Genomic DNA, 6,000 nt, shown 5'->3' on the forward strand with positions numbered 1-6,000 from the left:
CATCTCATATGCTCTTCCTACAATGGGACTGTCTCTCCTTCTGCCAGAGGAAGCAAAGTTTCCCCCAACACCTTGTATCTGGGCGGTCCGAGATGCTTGTCCTTGGAACCCAACCACCATTTTGCGAGGGAGCCCAAGCTACATACAGAGACCAAGTGTGGATGTTCTGACCAACATCCTTTTCCCGCCACCGCCCTTCACTGCCACCCACCAACAGCCATCCTCATGGGCGTGAGGCCTCAGACATGAGAATGAACAGTCAGATGATTTCGACCCAAAGGCTTTCCAGTCTTCCAGCTGAGACACAGGAGCAGAGGCCGATTATCCCTGCTGCGTGCCCTGTCTGAATTCCTAACCCACGGAAACCAAGAGTAATGATAGATAACTTTTGGTTTGCTTTGGTTTGTTTGAAGCGACTATGCCTGGGAGTCGTTTCTTACGCAGTCGCAGGTAATTAATATATCGTATTCTTGACACTGTAGCATTAACAGTTTCAACTTTTCATCAGGGGCTTAAATGTAAATGTCCTGTCGTGCTTCATGACTTAATTGAGCTACAAATTTGTACTTTGCTCACTGAGAGCAGGTGCGCTGTGTTCCATGTAGACATGACATGGCCTTGTCCACCATGATGATATTTCAGGGGCGTCAGGCTGGCTCAGAAGAGCATGTGACTTTTGATCTCGGGGTCGTGAGTTCGAGCCCCATGTTTGGTATACGGATTGCTTAAATAAATTAAAAAAAAAAAAAAAGATGACGCTATTTTAGCCAGTGGTCCATACTGTGCCTAAGGACATTCAATGGGGACTGTTTTGCTGGAGTGAAGATGTGCACGTTCGTAGCCTTATGAAGGTCTCTGGATGCATTTGCCCAAAATCTCGGTGGTCAGCTGTGCTTCCTTGTGTTTCCCAGCTCCCAGCAGAGAAGTTCCCAACGTGTGAGATCTGAGATTTCTCAAGTTCTCCGCCCAAGAACCTCAGGTCAGGAGAAAAATAAATTAAACAGACCTCTGGTTCAAGCAGCCATTAGCACAGCCTGACTCAGAGCCTTTGACTTCGGGGACACAGAAGCCGATGAAGTCGTTTTCCCAGGAAGAGACGTAATTTAGATAAAGCGTGCTTTCAGGAATATTCTTTAAGAGCATGAGCGCAATAAATTACTACAAAGACCGGATTTTAAAGATTCCTTGATTTATACGATTCTACTCCCCTCCGCGAGAGGCTGTATTTTTAAAATGATAGCAAACAACCACCACCACCACCGCAAGAAAGGCAGGCAGCAAAACCTAGCCGCTAGGAAATCAGGCTTGTTTCTGCCATTTACTGGCACCATCATTTCTCTGAGTCTCAGTGTCTTTGCTGTAAAATGGGGCTAATAATAATCTACCTCCTAGAGTTGTCCTTAGGATTAAATAGGAAAATGCATGGAAAACCCTTAGCACAGTGTCTGTCACACAATGAGACAGTAGGAACTGTTTTCCTGACCATTTTCCCGTATCCTCCTTGCGTTTCGTCCATCCGTGTGTTTCTCACCCGTGTCCCCCGCTGGAACGTGAACCCCAGGCCGACAGGAACCTGTTCAGTCCCTTAGATATTTCTGGGGCCCGGGCCGGTGGCTACCATGGGGTAAGTGCTGAATAAATAAATGACCCATTTTTCTTGACTTCTGTATCACTGTATAAACAAACTGTTGCTGATAGTAATACGAATAATAATAGCTGTGAAATGAATTAAACAAGGAGGCCATCAGACCCAGGTGGCTGTTAATGCCAGGGTGACCCACGTAAGCAAACCAAAATCCAAGCCTGTAAATGGCTCAAGTTGACGAAATTCAAACCTAAGGACAACCCACCACCAACAGCCATCTAGGCCTCGAGCGGTAGCCGTTCAATCATTTTGGGTCACTTTTTTAAAAAGTCTATCTACTCTGAGAGAGACAGAGCGAGAACAGGGAAGAGGCAGAGAGAGAAGGAGAGACGGAGAATCCCAAGCCGGCTCCGTGCGGTCAGCGCAGAGTGGGACACGGGGCTCAAACCCCCGTGAGACAGTAGAGTCAGATGCTTAAGCAACTGAGCCACCCACGTGCCCCTTGATCAATGTTTGTATTATTAATCTCTTACTGTGCCTTATTTACTTATTTATTTATTTATTTTATTATTATTATTATTTTAACGTTTATTTATTTTTGAGACAGAGAGAAACAGAGCATGAATGGGGGAGGGGCAGAGAGAGAGGGAGACCCAGAATCGGAAGCAGGCTCCGGGCTCCGAGCCATCAGCACAGAGCCCAACGCGGGGCTCGAACTCATGGACCGCGAGATCATAACCTGAGCTGAAGTCAGCCGCTTAACCAACTGAGCCACCCAGGCGCCCCAACTGTGCCTAATTTATAAATTAAACCTTATCATAGGTATGTATGTCCAAGAAAAAAAACATAGTATGCATAGGGTTGGATGCTACCAGCAATTAAGGAATCCACTGGGGGTCTTGGAACATATCCCCTGTGGATAAGGGGACACCACTGTCTATTTCTCGACTTTTCCAAAGCTTCCTGTTGATTGGGTTGTGTAACTGCCCAAGTCCAGAGAATCTGAGAAGCATATTATAAGGCAGAGACTCTTAGTTCCTGGCAATATGTGTTTTTCTCATCTTTCCTAGTGGTAAGACTTTTATCCGAGGACATAGTCACTCAGCATAATGATTACATTTGCTGACCTCCCTGGCAGTCACGTGTGGCCACGTGGCTAACTTCTGGCCAATGGGATGGATGGCTGTGAAGACTCTGTAGCTCACCACCGCTTCTCTTGTCCCTTCTTCATCATTCCTCTTGCGTCCTGGTGTTGGGAATTCCGATGCCGCCATGTTAGACCATAAGGACTGGTCCCTGAAGACTTCTTGAAGCAGATTGCTTACTTCTTCAATTTGTCTATCTGGTTAAGCAACTGTTATTTGGGGTTTTCTGTCACTCTCAGGCGAGCTGATTCATTATTAATTCAGTGGCAAATGGTGGAAATCCGCACTCAAGTAGGTGACATTTAGTGACAAAATTGGTAACTACACAGCTTAGCTCACATTGCATCCTACGGACAAGAAAGGCAGTAATGGTGACAGCTTGCTTTTTATAGTGCTTTGCCATTTCAAAGCATTTCAAACGTATTTTCCCTTTTGATCTTCATCAGAAACTCCTGGGCCAGAGAAATAAAAGGACTTTGGGGTTGGCTTCTAAACTGAAAGCCATGCTCTCCTGGCCCTGGGGGCATAGCTTTTTCTGCCATGTCTCACCATCTGGGCTGACTCGACACAATTACCAGTGGCATGGTAGAGGGCTGAGATTTTCCTTTCAGTTTTTTTTTTTTTTTTTATAAATTTCTCAAATTGATTTCAATTATTTACACAATGGTAAAGCCCATGCTTTGAAGGTATGAATTGTGTCCCCTACAAATTCATATATTGAAGCCCTAATGCTGTATTTGGAGGTTGTGCAGACAAGTCCTTATCCAAAATGGCTGCTATCCTTATAAGAAGAGGGGTGCTTGGGTGGTTCAGTCGGTTGAGCATCCAACCCTTTCTTTCTCTTAAATCTATGTGTTTATTTTGAGAGAGAGAGAGAGAGGGGGAGAGAGAGAGAACATGTGTGAGTGGGGAAGGGGCAGAGAGAGATAAAGAGAGAGAGAGAGAATCCCAAACAAGCTGCTCACTGTCAGCTCAAAGGCCAATGGAGGGTTCGATCCCACAAACCATAAGATCATGACCTGAGCCGAAACCAAGAGTTGGATGCTTAACCGACTGAGCTACCCAGGCACCACAACGGCCGACTCTTGAATTTGGCTCAGGTTATGATCCCAGGGTTGTGGGATCCAGTCCCCATCAGGCTCTGCACTGAGGGTGGAACCTGCTTGGGATTCTCTCTCTCTTTTGCTTAATCGGTCTCCCCTGCGTGTGCTTTCTCTCTCTCTCTCTAAAATAAACAATTTGAAAAATTAGAAAAAAAAAGAAGAGGAAGAGACACCAGGGATGCGTAAACACAGAGGAAGGGCCATGTGAAGGGCACCATCCAGAAACTAAGGAGAGAGACCTCGGGAGAAACCATACCTGTCAACATCTTGATCTTGGAACTGTGAAAAGATAAACGTCTGTTACTTAAGCCACCTAGTCTGTGGTATTTTGGCAACTTAGGAAACGAATACAAGGACCAAGTAATTTTCCCAGTGTCAGAGAGAAGATGGAGGTCCAAGTGTCAATGCAGGATTGGGAGGATATATGACTCCCAGGTCCTGGCTCATTCCCGGGAACACAGACCTGTCCAGCCCCAACTCATGTCCTGTCATTTGGATTTCTGGAGGCTGATAGCCTCCAGGATAGGCATGGACACCAGTAAATGCTTTATTGCAGACTATTATCTAAAAAAAAACCCTTTTTTTTCTACATACGTGGTGGTTGTTTTCAAGATTTTTTTTTCAACGTTTATTTATTTTTGGGACAGAGAGAGACAGAGCATGAACGGGGGAGGGGCAGAGAGAGAGGGAGACACAGAATCGGAAACAGGCTCCAGGCTCCGAGCCATCAGCCCAGAGCCTGACGCGGGGCTCGAACTCCCGGACCGCGAGATCGTGACCTGGCTGAAGTCGGACGCTTAACCGACTGCGCCACCCAGGCGCCCCTCAAGATGTTTTTGAAAGTCAGAGAAAATGTCAAACTGAGCGGAGAACAAAAAAGATCGCGACAGAGACTATAATGAGATGTCACTTCACGCCCGCTAGGACGGCTACGATTTTTTTCAAATGGAACATAACAGATATCGGCGAGACTATGGAGAAACCAGAATTTGAAATGTGTTCTGTCTATACAGCGGAATATGATTTACCCATAAAAGGGAATGAAGTATGAATGCACGTTGCAATGCAGACAAAGCTCGAAAACATACGCCAAGGGAAAGAAGTCAGACACGCGAGGCCGTGTAGTGTTTGATTCCGTCTATATACGTAATGTCCAGAATAGGCTAATCCACAGAGACAGATTCCGTGTATATGTAATGTCCAGAATAGGTTAAACAGAGACAGACAGCAGATTGGTAGTTGCCAGGGTCTAGCGGGAGTGGGAAGTGGGGGTAAACCGCTTACTGGGTACAGGGTTATCTTTCAGCATGATAAAAATGTTTGGGAACTTGATAAACGCTGTGATTGTGCAACACTGTGAATGTCCCGAATGCCACTGATTTGTATGCTTTGAAATGGTTAATCTTGGGGGCGCCTGGGTGGCTCAGTCAGTTAAGTGTCTGACTCTTGGTTTCGGCTCAGGTCATGATCTCATAGTTCGTGAGTTTGAGCCCCACGTCGGGCTCTGAGGTGAGTGTGGAGCCTGCTTGGGATTCTGTCTCCCTCTCTCTCTCTCTCTCTCTCTCTCTCTCTCTCTCGGTCCCTCCCCTGCTCGCTATCTTTCTCTCGAAAAATACATAAGTATTTAGAAATAAATAAACAAAAATAAATAAAGTGGTTAATCTCATTTTGTGTACCTTTCACCTCAATTTCTAAAAAATTCTTTTTTTCAAAAAAAGAAAGCATGGGGAAGAAGAGAGATTTACTATGAAGCTGAAGAATCGTTAAGTTTCAGGGCCCCTGACTGCCTAAACCTTTCCAGGGCCCTGAGAGGAATCCTAGTAATACGTTGGCTATATCTACTATTTTCTTAAAGAAGACCCCAAACTGTGTAAGTTCCAGACCCCATAAAACCTGATTCTGCCCCAGAGAAGGCGCTCACCCGTCTGAGCCCTATAAATGGTTGAGAGAGACAAGTCAGTTTCACCTACTGTCCACTCAGATCTTTTTGAAGGGTTCAGGGAGGACGGGAGCCCAATCAATTCTGAGCACAAACACTGACCCTTGTGGCCATAAGGCTCTGAAAATAAACCCAAGTCCTACAGAAACATTCCTCCTCGGGAAGCATCAACTCAGCTCAGCTGGAAGCCCCCCCCCCCCCCCAATTCCCCCTCCTTCCTGGATCTTT

The sequence above is a fragment of the Felis catus genome, chromosome D3, assembly GCF_018350175.1.
Source record: "Felis catus isolate Fca126 chromosome D3, F.catus_Fca126_mat1.0, whole genome shotgun sequence".
Classification (NCBI taxonomy): domain Eukaryota; kingdom Metazoa; phylum Chordata; class Mammalia; order Carnivora; family Felidae; genus Felis; species Felis catus.